Source organism: Rhinopithecus bieti, unplaced genomic scaffold (assembly GCF_001698545.2).
Source record: "Rhinopithecus bieti isolate Rb0 unplaced genomic scaffold, ASM169854v2 scaffold_9981, whole genome shotgun sequence".
Taxonomy (NCBI): domain Eukaryota; kingdom Metazoa; phylum Chordata; class Mammalia; order Primates; family Cercopithecidae; genus Rhinopithecus; species Rhinopithecus bieti.
Genome location: NW_016806838.1, coordinates 458,642 through 475,568, shown reverse-complemented (window position 1 = coordinate 475,568; position 16,927 = coordinate 458,642). Strand labels below are relative to the sequence as shown.

The 16,927-nt window shown below is 40.9% G+C and overlaps 1 protein-coding gene across 3 annotated transcripts in view; it reads right to left on the bottom strand.

The window, feature by feature from the left end:
• RCAN2 (regulator of calcineurin 2) overlaps positions 1–2,429 on the bottom strand; it is a 263,771-nt gene extending 261,342 nt beyond the window's left edge. For 2 of the 3 annotated variants that reach the window (XR_001886730.1, XM_017878078.1), the window contains exon 1: positions 1,533–1,621. The gene's annotated coding sequence lies outside the window, so the exon portion shown is untranslated. Of the gene's footprint in view, positions 1–1,532; positions 1,622–2,231 lie in introns of those variants that run through there. The other variant, XM_017878079.1, reaches the window with a different exon arrangement.
• Between the last annotated feature and the right edge of the window lie 14,498 nt (positions 2,430–16,927).

The following is a 16,927-nucleotide window of genomic DNA, read 5'->3' as shown; positions in this document are numbered from 1 at the left end:
CTTCTGTCTGTTAAATGTTCATCACTGGAGAAAGAGTCATGTCCTGCCAAATTTAGGTGAGTTCTGGAGGACCTGCACACATTAAGCATTTTGAGAGCTCTTAGAATCATGTAGCTTTAGATGAGAACACTTTTCCCTCACAAAATTCTATGGACTGGACTCAGGTAGTAGATGCTCAATAAATGCTGATTTGATTTGCAGTGGAATTAAAATCAAAGTGCAACTCACATTTTAGACTAATTCAACTCAATGGCTGATCATAATATAATAGCTCTAAGGCTAAAGAAAATCAATGAGTATGCTGAAAAGCAGCCAAATGCTTACTCCCCTGCCTAGTTCCACCATCAGTGCTGACCTGCCTCTTGATCCTTCCCAGCTTTTGGGTATTTCCAGCTTCACTGTGCCCCCAGAATGCAGAGGCCGGTTAGCAAGTGTTGCGTGGTGCCTTGTGATACATTTGTTCTTTGTTTTGAAGTTGATGTAATAAAGGACCATAAAGATGTGAAATTTGAGTTGCACTGTTAAAGTTGTCCTACATTTCCTAAAGCCTCCCCTCTGTATGGTAAGTGAAATTCTGGCTGAAGGGAGAGAGAAGTGTGAGCTGGAATGCTGTGATATCCCTTCATCTCCAATTGTGGAAAATTGTGGGAATGTGTATTAAAGGAGTCCCAGAAACTTTTGTTTTTACTAAATTGAGACTTAAAAAAAAAAAAAAATTCATTTGGCAGTTGAACACCTCTATCCCATTGTAAGAAACAGGAAAGATTCAAAGCATGCACTCTGCTATAATTCATTTTGGGATAAGAAAAAGGCAGAAGTGCCTTGAAGAATAAATCATTAACTAAAAGGCAAACCGAGGCACCCTGGAAACCAGCGAGACCTGGAGGCGGCCAAGGGATCAGGCGGCTGGGATTTGCCTGTTCCCTCTAGTGACTTCTGGAGCGAAGCATCCCACAGGCAGGACGAACCCGGCACACTGCGCTCCAGTCCATTTCACTTTTCAAACTTGAAGTTATTTTTAGATGACCCAAGCCCGCTAAACCCAAGCAGGACAATTCTCAGCCTGCTGCACCTCAGCGCACCTATCACCTCCCCAGCCTCTGCATTTGGAAAGAAGGGGGGGTCTCTCGATCTTCTTTGCTCTCTGCATCCAGTTAGCTAGCCTCTTCTAGCCCCCTCTCTAAGCCTCAGTCTCCGGGATCACAGGCGTCATCCTTGCTCCTTCACTTACGCACCTGCGGCTGCTTCCAGGAAGGCGAATCCCCGGGCCACAGGCAGTGGGGAAGGGGCTCCTTGGGACCCGCGCCCCCTAGAGGGGGGTCGTGGGAGATCTCCGTCCCCACGGCCGCAGCCGGGACTGACCACAGATCTGGAGACAAACCCCACCCCCGCCACCGCCCCTGCCCTGCACCCAGACCCGGTCCCGCGGCCAGAACCCCGCCGCGGTCCCCCGGCACGACCCGGGGGCTGCTGTCAGCCCCGGCGGGACGGAGTGCCTGGGCGAGCCTGGCCGGCGCGGTTACATAACCGACCTGCTGGGCGTCAGCGATGCGCCGGCGGAGGCGGAGGCGGAGGCGGCGGCTGGGGCGTCCGCTGGGGCCAGCTGCTACAGCGCTCGGCGTTGCCTGCTCACCTGCCCGCCGGTGAGAGCGCGAGGGGGCGGTGCGGTGCCCGTGGGCCTGGGCGTGAGGCCGTACGCGGCGCGGCGCGCCCCGCCTCCCGCTCTTTGCGGCCGTGGGTCGGTGGGTCTCTGCGCGCTGCCCGCTCCTCCCCGCAACCTCCGCCGCCGTCACCCGGGACAAAGCGGCTCCAGGGAGGGGCTGAGCCGGAGGCTCTAGCAGGAGCCGGCGGAGATGGGCGCGTCCCCAGCTCCGACTCATCGGGCCAACCTCCAATCAGACCCAGGGAAACCGAAAGCCCCTGTCTGGCCTCCTCTCATCTCCTCCCTCCTGACCCGGTGCGCTCCCCGGTCTCCCACCCAACGCACCTCCGGGGCTCTCATCCTGCCCTCAGCCCCGCACCCCCTCCTTTCCACTTCAGGTGCCCGGGAAGGCGCAGGAGCCTCCGGGGACCTGACGTGGGAGCCTGGCCGCAGGAGTCCCGGCCTCAGCCGGGAGAGGCTCCTCGGGGTCCCATACTAAGCTGAGGGTGAGGGGGCAGCGACAGCCCAGAAGAAATGGGCAGAGAAGCAAACTGTAGTTGGGGAGTACTGGGAGAAAGATTCTTCTTACCAGATGTCTGAGCCCCCCGACTCTGGCTAACTGAGGAAATGTCGGGGAGCCCCTGGTTGGTTTCCCCGGGCTTCTGCACTTGGTGGGCGCTGGCGCCCTCTGGCTGGAGTCCTGCGCCGGGCCCAGCCCAGGCCGCTGAAGGTGCCCTGCGCGGGCTTCACAGCTTTGCCAGGATTTGCAGCCATCAGACCTGAGGACAGAAGGGCTGGGGCTGCAAGGACTTCTACTGTGTGAGAGCCCTGACACAGTGAGTGGGAGGTTGGTATCCTACAGCAAACGGGGCTGAAGGTGAAGGGGAATCTAGGGTAGATCTGTTGCTCAACAAAGTTAACCCCAGTAGAAGTCTCTGCTTTACGGAATAAAGCAGTTCAAATGGGCGAGGAAGCCTGTGGCTTACGGGTGACACAGATAGGAACAGGACTGAGTCTCATGGCAAGAGAATGTGAATTATGCAAAAGATCGTAATAGGGAGAGTGCGGGAAATTAAAGGAAGGGGGTATGCAGATCAACCTGAGGGAGGGAGTCGATAACATTTAAATCAGATTTGTGTTCTGTCATCTTTCTAACTGCTACATAAATAAGCCGTTTTCTTTTTGCTTTTTATGCCTTTTGATTTTCTGATAACAATATTACGATTGCACTGAAGCAGTCCATAAGCTTCACAATCATTCTTCACTTACCCAGACACTACGTTGTTTTTTTCCAAAGTTGACATAGAATCACGTTTTTTTTTTTTTCCAACAAAAAAAGGTAGACATTGGCTCTTCTCTCTGATTAATCTGCATTAATATAAACACAATTTCAGAATTGAAAATGACCTTAGGCTTCCCCTCGTCCAGCCTTCCCCTCGTCCAGCCTTCCCCTGGATGCATAAATCTGTAAATAGTTGTTGATTTAGATAATTGCCGTTTGGGATAGAATTGTCTGAAAGGGCATTCTTAAGTTGAGCAAAAATTTGCCTCCCTTGAATAATCAGTTCTCGCTTACTTTTTGAAGTCAAAGAAACCAAGTCAAATTCCTCTTCTAACTATCTTTAAAATATGTAAAAATACCTAGCACGTCTAATGCACTCCAGGATCCCCTTTCTTTCCAAGTAAAGCAACCCCAACCCTTTAAACAAAATCTCACTTATTAGGGAGTACTTCCTAGAATCTTCGCCAAACTGATGACTTTCATCTTAACAGGGCCTATTTATTAGTTTGTGAATATACATTTACAAATAAAATTTTCAGCTTATAGAAGCAATATATTCATTGTAGAAATTTTGAAAAGTTGGTAAAACACAGGTTTTAATGTGAGAACTAAATGAGATAATACATGTAAAACACCTAAGCACAGTGCCTGGCACAGGGTGATACTCAACATATGTTAGTTGTTACCAAAATCAACATGGCCATTTTCCTAACACCAAATATAGATATTGTTACTCTTCTAGATGCTTTTTCTGAGTTCTCACAGCCACATATTCCTGCTTCTACTGCTAAGAGAAATTCTGTGTTTGTCAGCTTGTGTGAAGAATGAAGCATAATCAATGAGGGACAAAAATGAAAAGTGACCAAATAGCCTCTTTTTGTTCACCTTGAGAAGAACAAAATGTTACTAGCAAAACAAATGTTAATGGCAAGAAGAAAATACAGAGAGAAAAGGAGTTTATGGGATGAGGTCTGAGTTTGAAGAGGATTTTGGAGAGCAGAAGGAGTGAGGCTAAAGTGTAGCTAATGTTAAGAATGGTGGTAAATAAGATTAGAATTTTGTTTGCTAACATTTATTGAGCATTTAGTGTATGCCACACTCCATACCAATGAATTTTTATACATTAATTCATTTCACTTGCATGGCAACTCTATTAGATAGGTACTATAATTAGCCTATAGTAAAGAAAACACAGAAAGATTAAATAAATGACTTGCTGAAGCTAACAAGTGGAAAGCTGAATTCACACCTAGACAACCTGGCTTTGGAGTCCCCACTAGCCTGCCTCTCAATGGTTGTACATGACATTATAAATATAAACTTTTAGGTTCACAGAAAAGTTGAGCAGAAAGAACAGAAAGCTCATATATACTGCCTGCCCCAACATATGCATAGTCTCCCTGACTATCAAAGTCCGACACAGGAGTAATACAATGAATACAGCTACATGAACACAACATTATCAACCAAAGTCCATAGTTTACAGATTCACTCTTGGTGGTGTACTTTTTTGAGTTTGAACAAGAGTATAATGACCTAAATCCACCATTATAGTTTCACACAGAATAGCTTCACTGCCCTAAACATCCTCTGTGCTCTGCCTATTCATCCCATCCTCCCCACTAAGCTCTGGCAACCACTGAATTTCTAATTGTCCCCATAGTTTTGCCTTTTCCAGAATGTCATATAGGTGAATGTCATTTCAGATTAGCTTCTTTCACTTAATATGCATGTAAGTTTCCCTGTCTTTTCATGGCTCAAATAACTCATTTCTTTTTAGCACTGAATAATATTTCATTGTCTGGATATACCACAGTTTATTTGTTCATTCACCTGTTGGAGGACAACTTGATTGCTTCCAAGTTTTGACAATAGAAAGTTGCCTTAAGTGTTCATGTGCAAGTAGTTGTGTGAATGTAAGCTTTTAACTTGTTTGGGTAAATATCAAGGAGTGTGATTGACAGATCATATAGTAGGTTTAATTTTGTAAGAAACTGACAAACTCTGCTGAAGGGGCCATACCATTTTGCATTGCCACCAGCAATGAATGAGATTTCCTGTTACTCCACATCCTCACCAGCATTTGGTGTTGACAGTGTTTGGGATTTTCACCATTCTAATGGGCATCTCATTATTTTGATTTGTAGCTGCCTATTGACATGATGTTGAGAATTTTTATATGCTTATTTGCCATTTGTCAAATTTATATGCTTAAAGCCATTTGCAATGCCTTATTTGCCATCTTCTTTAGTGAGGCGTCAGTTCAGATCTTTTGCCCATTTTTAAAATCAGATTATTTTCTTATCGTTGTTTTCTTGTTTTCTACTGTTAAGAGTTATTTTGTATTTTGAATAAGAGTTCTTTGTTAGATATGTCTTTTATAAATATTTTCTCCTGCCTGGTATTTGTCTTCTCATTCTCTTGACAGTGTCTTTTGCAGAGCAATTTTTATTTATTTATTTATTTATTTATTTATTATTTTTTTGAAATGGAGTCTCTCTCTATTACCCAGGCTGGAGTGCAGTGGCGCGATCTCGGCTCTCTGCAACCTCCGCCTCCTGGGTTCAAGCAATTCTTCTGCCTTAGCCTCCCGAGTAGTTGGGACTACAGGCGCCCACCACCATGCCCGGCTATTATTTTGTATTTTTAGTAATAATGGTGTTTCACCATATTGGCCAGGCTGGTCTTGAACTCCTGACCTCGTGATCTGCCCACCTCGGCCTCCCAAAGTGCTGGGATTACAGGCATAAGCCACTGTGCTTGGCCTGCTTTTCTTTTTAATAAAGTCCAGCTTATCAATTTTTTATAGATTTTACCTTTTGCACTGTTTCTAAAAAGCTATCACCAAACCCTAGATTTTCTTCCATGTTATCTTCTAGGAGTTTTATGGTTTAGAATTTTACATCTAGGTCTATTATCTATTGTGAGTTAATTTTTGTGAAGGTTATGAGTTCTGTGCCTAGAATCTCTTTTTTTTTTTTCTTTCAAGTGGGTATCCTCTTGTTCCAGCACTATATATTGAAAAGATTATCTCTTCTCTGTTGAATCATGTTTGGACCTTCATCAAAGATAAGTTAACTATGTATTTGTGTGGGTCTATTTCTGGGCTCTGTATTCTGTTCCACTGATGTATTTGTTTGTCCTTTCACTCAGACCACACTCTCTTGATTACTGTAGCTTTACGATAAATCTGAAAGTCAGGTTGGTTTGGTCCTCTGACATTGTTCTTCTCCTTCAATATTTTATTGACTACTCTAGATCTTTTGCCTTCCCATATAAACTCTAGAATCATTTTGTCAACATCCAGAAAATGATGCAGTTTAGACTGGGATGCCATTTAATCTACAGATCAGGGTGGGAATAACTGACATATTGACCACACTGAGTCTTCCTGTACATAAATATGGAATATCCCTCCATTTATTTAGTTCCTCTCCGATTCCTTTTATTAGAGCTTTGTAGCTTCACTCATAGAGATATTGTAAATATTTTATTGAATGTATGCTTAAGTATTTAATTTTTTTGGCTTTTGCTCATGTTTTAATTGGTCTTTTTTGTGTAGGGTTGTAAGAGTCCTTTAAGAATTTTGGATATTAACTCCTCAAATATATGATTTACAAATATTTTCTCTCATTCTCTGAGTTATCTTTTCCCTTTCATACATATTTTATACATATGTATGTATATAAATTTACTTCTTTATTTCTATGTCTACTTTTATATATTGAAAATCATGAGTTTGCAACAATCCCGCAATTCCAATCCAACACCATAGGGTTTATTCTCGTTTTTCTCCTTTTCCAACGTATACCTCTTTTCTCTAACAATGGGAAAACATAGCTCCTATCATCCTCAATAAATTTATTTTTCCAATCTTTTTTGGGCGAGTGCCCTACTCAGACACCATCTTTGTACAAGCCTCGACTCCTACCGTACCATCCTTTCTCTGATGACCTCCTCTCCCCTGCCCAACCCATGTAATGCTGTCTTCCTGCAAGAGAAAGAAGAGAAAAGAGATGAGAGAAGAGACTTTAAGTAAATAATAGGGCCAGGGATGGTGGCCCACACCTGTAATCCAGCACTTTAGGAGGCTGAGGTGGGCAGATCACTTGAGCTCAGGAGTTCAAGACCAGCCTAAGCAACATGGCAAAACCATGTCTTTACAAAAATAAAAAATTAGTCGGGCATGGTGATGTGTGCCTCTAGTCCTAGTTACTTGGGAGGCCGAGATGAGAGGATCACTTGAGCCCAGGAGGTTGAGGCTGCAGTGAGCCGAGATCATGGCACTGCACTCCAGCCTGGGTAACAAAGCAAGATCTTGTCTCAAAATAAATAAATAAATAAACAAACAAACAAACGAATGTGTATGTGATCAGAGGAGGGTAAAATGGATCCATCACATCCATTCTCATGAATACTATTTCCATTAATTCCTCTTAAGTGCCTGTATAGTTATTTTGCTGTCAGATCACTCAGTTGATTCATGTTGAATTTACTTTCAACTATAATCCCTCAGTCTTTTAAATACTTTGCTGCACAACAATAGACCTCTCCCAATACTTACCTCATATTCTCTATCTGCAGAGTAGAATTTTTAAACAAAACATTCTTGTTAGAATGATCCTATAATTTCACAAGCTGAGATCATTCAGAGCTTAATTTTTGCCTTCAGTATGTTAAGTATCTGTTATCCCATGCAGATTTGTGTCATTGGCAAATTTTCTAAGTATGCTGTCTACACCCTTATTTAAGTCAGTGATAAAACTGAATGAGGTTAGAGCCCGGGGACCACTACTTGAGACCTCCATCATTGTCAGTGATTGTCAAAGGACACACAAAAGTCATGCTCACTTTGAACAGTCAGAATCTGGGGACTGTCCCACAATACGTATTTCCTCCTGTGATTCTAATGTGCTTCCATGGTATCCATATTTCTTTTCCTTTTCCCTTCTGCTCTGAGTTGGATCGAAATGCTTTTGTAATTGACATTATTAATATAAGAACACCATATATCTTAGGTCTATGGGGGAAAATAGGTTGAGAATTATCACTCTATTAAATTAGAATTCTTTATACATAATTCAAGTAACTGAAGAGAATTAAAATACGTACGCATCGGCTGGGCGCAGTGGCTCACGCCTGTAATCCCAGCTCTTTGGGAGGCCGAGGTGGGTGGATCATGATGTCAAGAGATGGAGACAATCCAGGCCAACATGGTGAAACCCCATCTCTACTAAAAATACAAAAATTAGCTGGGCATGGTGGCACATGCTCGTAATCCCAGCTACTTGGGAGGCTGAGGCAGTAGAATCACTTGAACCCGGGAGGCGGAGGCTGCAGTGAGCTGAGATAGCGCCATTGCACTCCATCCTGGGCAACAGAGAGAGACTCTGTAAAAAAATAAAAATAAAAGATAAAATAAATAAAGCAGTACTTGTCTTTATGTGCCAAACATTCATTTATTCATTGAACAAGTATTTGCTGAGAATCCACTAATCCACTATGTGTTAGGTACTGCTATAGGTGCTAGGGATATAGCAATGAATAAGACAACATGCTTGCTCTTACAGAGCTTAGAATTTTGAGTGAAATATATCCCTTGTAGGTTTGCCTGCTTCGTTGTTCTTGACTTAGAGAAAAATTCAATTCACCAAGTGTAGGCTTTATTAAAAGTGACTTATGATCCTTGAAAGATTTCATATTTTCCAAAGATCCATACTCAGATATTCAAAGAAATGACTTTAGACTATTTGCTTCCACACTAGGAAAAATTATAAAGTTTGAATTTGTGAGGAAATATACAGATTATCTAGCACTATAACTAGAAATAATCACAACAACATTAAACATGTTTTTTGAGTGGTTGCTGAATCACTGTTCTCTGCAGTTTGTACATATAAATTAATGTAATCCTCATAATTCCTGATGAGATAGGTACAATTATTATTTCCACTTTACAGATCAGGAAACCAAGATACAAATAGATTGCCCAGCCCTGGTAAGTTGAGTCAGAGTGGACCCTAAGTAGCCTGGTTTGAGACCATAGGTTGTCCTGTGTATAAAAACATTACAGCCATTTTTAGCGACCATGACAAGTGAATTAAGCCTTCCTTTTCAGTGCTCCTGTAGTACTTTTAAAAACATGCTTCTATGCAATACATATCACATTATATTATTTGCAAACTACTTAAGGAATAGAGCTAGCAACTTATCCTAATATCATGCGTAGAGCAAGTTTTCAATAAATGTTTAATGGATGATAGATAATTTAGGCTTAGAAAACATGGCTTTTCCAAGGTCAAAGTGATGGTTCGTGGAAAACTCAGACTAAAAACCCCCCAGTCTTGTGAGTTTCAATCAAGTAGCTGTTCTTTTTTCCTGCATCAAACTGGCCCACATTTACTACTGGAAAAGTACCATGTAGCATATCTACACTTCAGAATATTCCTTATAGATTTAGATGTGTTGTAATGTTATATGAAAAAGATACATTTTTAATGCAACAGTTCCACGCCTTACAGTGGAAAAAATAAAAATGGGCTGGGTTTAAAATTAAAATAAACTAGAGCAGTCCAGATTTCTAGTCTGAAAGTAGAGGCTGTCATGTGTATTTATTCTAGGTTTACAATATTTCATGTCAAGTTGTGAAACTGAAAAGGAGGGAAGAAGCGTTCTCAAAACATTCAAGTTAATTTGTTTTAGTTTTTCTTAGTAGCATTCAGAGCAGAGTAGAGGGGTGAGGAGGGCTCACTGAGTCGAGGAACACAGTGAGTGATCCTATGGACAAGTTTTGGTTGCTTTCAATTGCTCTAAAGACTTTCGTGGGCTGGGGGAGGTGGGAGTGGGAAAATAACCCACATACTCATTGAAAAAATAAGGTCAAAATGACTGAGTCTGTCTCTAATAGCTCAAGAATTTCTAGTGTCAATATCCTCCAGCCAAAGGCCATCAAGAAAACACCTGCAGTTGAGTAATTTGGGTTTATTGCTCATTGTAATGAGAGTAAACACACACCTTGGAGCTAGTGGGGTATCACACAGGAAGAGGATGTTAGAAAAGACTTAACAGGATTTGAACTTAAATGATTTTCGGGAGAGTTCAAGGAAGCAGTGCTTTGCTCTGGATTAGATGCTGTAGAAAGCAGGGGTAATTCTTTGCTAAGTATGTTAATAAATCTTATCTATAAAGCAGGCAGGATGAAGTAAGGCTAAAACTATTATTGGGAGTGATGCCACAGTCAGTGGGCTTTCTGTCTATAAATTCTACCCACCAAAGTACTTTCTCCTATTATGTGATTTCTCTCCACCTCCAGCCTCCTCCTACTTCTTCAATTTTGATGTAACAGTAAGAGCAGTTCTCCTCCTTGTGACTCTCCCTGTTCCTTTTATCATGACACATCCATATTATTGTTCAGATGCCAGAGGAAAACTGCCTGTCCCTGATTTCTCTTTTTCCTTTTGTTACCGCATGTCATGCCCCAAGTAGTCAAACCTGCCTTCATAGTGGCCCCAGGATGAAAGCCACTGCCACCCATATTGGACTTTCCTTGGGTTTGGTGTGTCTGGAGTGTGTAAAGTTGTACAAAGTGCTGGTAGAATGAGATGCATGAAAACAGCCACAGGGCAGCTAAGTTATCTGCATTTCTTACACAGACACAGGCATGCACAATGAACTGCAATTCAGGAATTATCTGTTAAACTTAAAACTCATTAATTACTTGGTTTGCCCGAAAGGAGAAAAATAACAAAAGAAACAAAAAGATGAGTGGGATGTGTTTTGTTTTAATATTCTTCTGACAGTTTCTGGAGTAAAAAAAATGTACGTAAATAAGTTTTTTTTCTAGTTCATAGTGTGGAAAATACTTATAGAGAGATAACATTCTTAGACAACATTCTAAGCCTCCCGATGCTGTATTTTTTAAAGTCTGCAAATAAAAGCAATGTGCATTTGGGGATTGGAGAAGATGAGTATGCAGATGCTGATAGGCAATTCCAGGTGTGATCATGGATCCAATCCACAGGTTCCACCACAGGGGTCTGGACAACTGAGCACCTGCAGGTGCCTGTGACTCAGTGGTGTGGGTTGATTTTCCAAAGACGAAACACTGATCTATTGGGGCCATCAAAATTGAGGCATGAGTCAGATTTCTCCAGGGTTTGACACATTGACAGAATACTCTGATAACTTAATTTCAGCGAAGGTGCTAATGGCTGATAATAGGATCTCTGGTTACTCTCAGATAACATCTACACTTAAATGGGACAAGGCTCTTTACAGTCTGGTGGCCATGGTCCATCCTGTCTCTCTGTCAGTTTCTCTGTCTTCTGTCCCCTGCTTTCACTTCCATGCCATGCACTGACATTCCCCTCTGCCTGGGAAATTTTTAGAAATGCAAATTCTCAGTTCCACCCTATATCTATTGAATCAGAAACTCGGGGTGGTGACCCAGAAATGTATGTTAATTAACAAGAGTTCCAGGAGATTCTGATGCGTGCCGAAGCTTGAGGTCACTTTTCTAAGCACCTGAGCTACATCAGCACATTTAATCTTCATGGCAGCTCTCTGAGGTAGGTACTAAGATTGCCCCGTTTTACAGATGAGAAAACTGAGACACAGAAAGCTAAGCAACTTGACAGTGGTTCTAAGTTTGGAAGTGGTAGAGCTGAGCTTTGAATCAAGCTATCTAGCTTAATAATTTAGACGTTCTATGACTCAGCTGTTACCTCGTGAATAAATAAATGCTTCTGTGAAGACTTTTGTGATGCCAGTCTCCCAAATTTCACCAAAAAATATCAGTAGCTCCCACATCACTTTCTTCTCTTACTATGCATGTGCTTTTCTTGTCTTTCTATGCCTGGCACCCAGTACCTACATTGCAATAAACACATTTTGGTATATAAGGAAAGAAGGAATAATTAAATTAATTGATTAGTGAATCAGTAAATATTATATCTTGCCTCAGAAGCGACTTTACTAATTTTTCTTGAGAGGTTTAAAATATACAGGTTACAAAATCCTATCTCTCACTTCCCTGAAAGTCTTTAGGAGTAGGACCTGTGAATCTGTATTTTTAATAGTCAAAACAGAAATAAGAACCTGGGTTTAAGAAAAAGTTGTGCCCAACATACTGATTCAGCACACATAAAACTACCACCTTAATTGGCACTTACTTGGCATTAATTACTTGGTTTGCCCAAAAGGAGAAAATAACAAAACAAATAAAAGATGGGTGGGATGTATTTTGTTTTTAATATTCTTCTCACAGTCTATGGAGTAGAAAAAATATGTACGTAAATAAGTTTTTTTTCTAGTTCATAGTGTGGAAAATACTTATAGAGAGATAACATTCTTAGACAACATTCTAAGCCTCCCAAACCACATTACTTGGTTTGGCAGTTTCAGAGAGCTTGATAAGACCAAGCCGAGGGCATCAATAGGAAAGGAGGGACTCATCTCATCCTTACATTCTACCTCATAGGAGAGCTGCTTACCTAGTAACCAACCCTACCTGGAAGAAAGCTTGAATGTGCTTCAGATTTCAGGCACATTATATAATATTCTTTGAATAATATCAACATAAGAAATGCCTCCATTGGTTCCACCAAGCTGTACATGGGAAGTTGTTTTCCCCCTGGAACAAGCAGTCCTCAGCATATAAATGGGTCATATTCCAAAAATGCATTTGTAAGTTGAGTTGTTTGGAGCTCAGAAAACACTTTCCCACAGAAGTAATATTAGAAAAGAGGGTTCCAGTCCTCTGCCAAAACACAAAACCTGATTTAGAACACTCTGTCTCTGAAATAGCATTTCAGATGGCCTACACGGACATCCATGGGAAATGTGACTGGGTCCCACCCAACTTGGAACTGGGGAAGATGGGAGCACTGTGACTTCTTGGTGAGGCTGGACTGTTCCAGCAACAGGGACTTGCCTTAGTTCTCCTCCCTCCCCTAACACACACACACACACACACACACACACACACACACACACACAATGGCTACTCATGTGTGTGTCATGTGATAGAAAGAGAAAGTTGCCCCTCCAAGAAGACTGCTTGTGTTCCAATGAAACCTTTCCTCCCTTTAATTGTGCATTCAAGAGCTGCCCCAGACTTGCAGCTCAGAGGTCCACATTTCAGGAATAGATCACCCGGAATGCTATACCCTAACCTCTGATATCTTCTTACCTGAATTTTAGAAACATTACACCATCTGTAGTTTCAATTTTAGAGCAACTGTAACCACCTTCCCTAGTATATCTAGTATAATAATATAGGGATAAACATAGAATAAGTGGCATAAATAAAATTGCTGCTGATAAAGTGGAAAAGAGACCCAAATGTCTCGTTTTCCTTGGCCATCAATTGATTAGCTGTGTGACAATGGGCTAAATTACCTGGGCCTCAGTTTTCTCATTTGTAAAATACTGGGCAAGATAAGTGATTTGTATAATCTACAACAGTTTTTTTCTAAATTTAATATTCTATAATTCAATAAAAATAGTTCTCCCTACTCCTTGGTGAGAAGATTGCTAGTAAGTTATTCTCCAAATTTTTCCACACTTGGCAAAGAAACACTGAAACCTCATCTCGGGCCCAAAGATACATCAAGAAGAACCAAGGTTGGTAGGTTACAGTTTCATTTCATCCTTATTAAATTAAATGTTATTTCATTCCATTCTTACTTTCCACAGCCAAACTTCACTCAGGCAATGCTCAATGATTTTAAGCCTTGTGCTCAATTAGACATTTGTCAGCACACAGCAAGTTAAGGATTGACGTGGCAAAATAGTGATAATAATTTGTCCAAATTTTCACATGGAAGGAAAACAGAGGAAAAGAATAAAAGAATGTAAAAGAATTTGAAGTTATCTCAGAAGGAAACCTTTCAAAGTAATCAATATATTTAATCTTGACATGTAGCATCATAGACTTGAATTTATCTGAGAGCAAAATATATTGTTTCTTTGATAGGACCCATCACCAACCTAAAGGCAATACTTTCTAGAGGAAAAGAAGTGATGGAATGTGGCTACTGGCAACCACTAATGGTTTGGGATTCATAATAGCTGAAAGAATGTAAGCCCAGGTACTCCATTTCAGCTAGTAATCTAGTATGTTTTTGTGATGTGCTGAGGATGTTCTGGAGTTGGCATTAGGACCTTTCAAGAAGGTGCGATTAGTTTCTGTTGCCATATATCTTTAATGGGATACAGTTTTCTGCCGGGATAAGAAAAGAAACTTCTTCTTCCACTCCCTTAAAACAATCCAAAAGCCAATCCCAAACAAACAATACAAAAGAAAAAATTATCCCAGATAATACACAACAAAAATTCCCCAAGCCGTGACATTTTCCTAGACAACTGTATAAGAAGATTAGGGAATTGTTTGGGGTGGGGAGAAGAAGGAAGTCTGGCTCTAAAACCTCTGACATTTCTGGTCTCATAACCAACAATGTAATCTAAATAACAGTGTTTTATAGGCCTCCTGCTGTCAGACAGTAACCTGAGTGTTTTACATGCGCTATTTATATTAACCCTTAAGACAACCTCGTGAAGTATGTGCTATTTCCACTTTGTTTCGTAAGTGCTTATACCGCCATTTGTAGAGGAAAAATCTAAAAAGACAACGGGAAAATGGCCCTGCCAAGAAAGACAGGACTGAGTACACTCTCAGTTCCAACCACTCAAACAGCAAAGGATAACTATACTGGTAAGAGCCTGGGATTCCAATTCTTGCTCTACCACATCCTGTGACCTCAAGGAAGTTACTGAATTTCCTTATATATAAAATGGCAATAATAATAGTGCCTACCTTTCAGCTTGTTATATTTTCTAATAAGAACCTACCCATAATGGACCTAAAACAGCACCTGCCAGATGGTAGTATTCAATGACTGTTAGACAGCATTTTACCTGGTTCTGCAACTCCCTGCATTCCCACACACCAGAAGGCTGCCTACATCTAGGCAGATCACAGGGATCATATATAGTCCTGGAATAAAATCAGAACACTGGAAACAATGCTTTCTCGTTCTCTAAGAACAGGCCTTGATTCTCAAGGCATAGTGCCTGGATGAGCAGCATCAACATCACCTGGGAACTTGTTAGAATGCAGTGTCAGGACCCATCCCAGACCTCCTGAATCAGATTGCACAGTTTAACAACATCCCCAGGTGATTCGAGTGCACATTAAATTGGAGAAGTTCTGCTCTCAGGCACACACAAGGTAGTAATTCTCTCTGGTCGTCTGACAGTGTATAAGCTCCATAGCTCTCAAATATCAGGAGAAAGGCAGAACTTGTAGTGCTCATAATATCACAAGCTTTTGGGCCTTCCTGTGCTTTTCCCATTCTGCTGTTGTTAGTTTAGCACATCCTTCATCATATAATCCACCTGGTAAAAAACTATTATTCAAGACTCAACTCAAGCATTATGGAGACTCTTCCTGTCTTCCTCCTCCCACTTCAGGAGGAATTTCCCACTTCCACATTTGTTTCCCAACTGAACAGTGCCATTGAAACTTCTTTGACTAAAATCAATGGTAAGAAATATATTCCTGTTTTTCTCTCTCCTTCTCTCTGTCTCTCTCACACACATACCACCTATATGTTACTGAAATGAAAGTTTCATGAAAGAATATTTTGATTTAATGTGTGTGATGGACCAGATATTTTCAACATTACTCTGTTCCATTTCATGTATTGCTGTCTGCAAGCTGTAGAATTAGTTTAAGTACCACTTATGGGTAGTGATGGGCAATTTGTAAAGCCATGTACATAGATATTTCTTAAATAGGAACTATAACACTAGACTGATGATTTAGTCTCATATATAGCTTCCCTTCTACATAGAGAACATGACTTAGTGCTGGGCACGTACAGGGACACAGCATTTTTTTGTTGAATGAGTAATGAATGGATGGAAAGATCTCGTGATGAGCTATTTTTGCAGCCTCTCATTCTCCTTTTAACTCTTGGCCCTGCTACCATACTTAATAAAAAAATATGAGGGCCTGTTTATGCAGTAATTTATTAGCCACTAACCATAACTATAAACCTATGATAATAAATCTCTATGCCTACAACAGGAATTTTCAAATGAAAAGTGGTTCTCTCAAACATTGTGTTGAATAGTAAGAGGAAAGAGAAAAATTGTGAGTTCAAAGGACAATAGTTTAGTTCTGAGCATTTTTGGGATTTGTTGTTCATTGCTAATATTTTATTAGTCTCCCCATTGTAAATTAAATGGAGCTCAAGTAGCTGTAACTGGGAACATCCTGTGCCAGGGAGATGCCAGCCTGCCCTTTGAGCCTCACCATGGTGCTCTGCCAGTTCTCCTCCATTCTTTCTTTCAACACCTCTGCTCTTTCAGCGTGAGAGCACTTGGGTGAGGTTTAGCAAGGGGAAAAATGATGATCAACCACATTCATTTATCATTTATATCCCAGGCTTGGATGTGACACTCTAGTACATGAGACCGGAAGAAGTTTGAGATGAGGTGTCAGGACCTTCAGTTCTCTTTTAGCAAAAGTCTTACAGCCTCTGCATACTGCCCTTTCTCCATTTGTAGGAGGTGAATGGAAAAACAGAAGCCCTGAAAAATAAGTCTGAAAAGAACAGCAACTATTCCAGCCTTACCTTTCACCATAACACACTAGTTAAAAAAATTTTTTTAAGCCACCTAATACTCCTTTCACATCTTTGCAGCTGATTCTAAAATATTGCATTTAGATAGGGCATGTGAGGGTCTGACTGGTTTTGAATCATGGCTCCTACAAGCTAAGGGACATGAAGGCTGCCTGCCTAAGTTTCCTATGTTTAAAACGGAGCTACATAGTACCTGCCTCATAGAGTATTTGTAAGGAAAGAAATGGCATAATAAATATAAACTTCTTAGAATTGTGTCTGGTGCATAGTAAGAACTTAGTAAATCCTGGCTATTTTTAATGTTATTATTATAAATAAAACTCTCTCTCGCGCGTGTGCTATATATATATATAT